The sequence below is a fragment of the Cyprinodon variegatus genome, unplaced genomic scaffold (assembly GCF_000732505.1).
Source record: "Cyprinodon variegatus isolate N-32 unplaced genomic scaffold, C_variegatus-1.0 Scaffold330, whole genome shotgun sequence".
NCBI classification, from domain to species: Eukaryota; Metazoa; Chordata; class Actinopteri; order Cyprinodontiformes; family Cyprinodontidae; genus Cyprinodon; species Cyprinodon variegatus.
This window is the reverse complement of record NW_015150783.1, coordinates 387,570-388,312: the sequence shown is the minus strand read 5'-3', so window position 1 is coordinate 388,312 and position 743 is coordinate 387,570.

The following is a 743-nucleotide window of genomic DNA, read 5'->3' as shown; positions in this document are numbered from 1 at the left end:
TAGGGTTATAAACAGTTAATGTTTTACTCCTAATAGGTACGATGAAGCTCTTGGAGTCTTGATTTAGCACAGTTACAGCCATTTTCCTTTCTCTCTACTGGAAAGTTTGTTTCTGATAGTAAATGAAAGAGGGAAGAGCTAAGAACCAAATGTGGCTTTACAGCAAACAAATCCCTGAAATAGTAGCTTTTAGCATGTTTTCATAATACCTGCAGAGGTATTTGAAATTTGGTATTGACATTGGAGTTATTTAAAGGAAAGCCTCTCTACCATAAGCCTAATGATTTTGCTCCCTTCACAGGTAAAAAAAAAAGGTTAAAAAACAAAAGGACTTCAGTTATTTATAAAGACATTTTGTTTTCTCTGAGCTTTCCAAGTTCTAAGCTAATGGACGTTTGAAGCTTTTTACCTTTTTAGAAGTACCATTCATGGTTTGTTTCATTAATCTCTGAACAGGAAATTGGGAGTCAATGTGACATATTCCTTCCGGGGAAAATACGTCCCAGCTTCCCTCTTGTGGACCCTCGTTTATAGACTTTAGGGTTACTGTTACAACCATAGCAATGAAAAAATTGTTCTGCACATCATTCTGCATATATAAACATCACTAACACTTATTGTTTAATGAACATCAATAAGTAGTAAGAGAACAATTGAATTAATGCGACATACATAATAAAGAACTACTACAAACATATAGAGTAGGAAAGATTAACTGCTGTCGTATATATATATATATATAT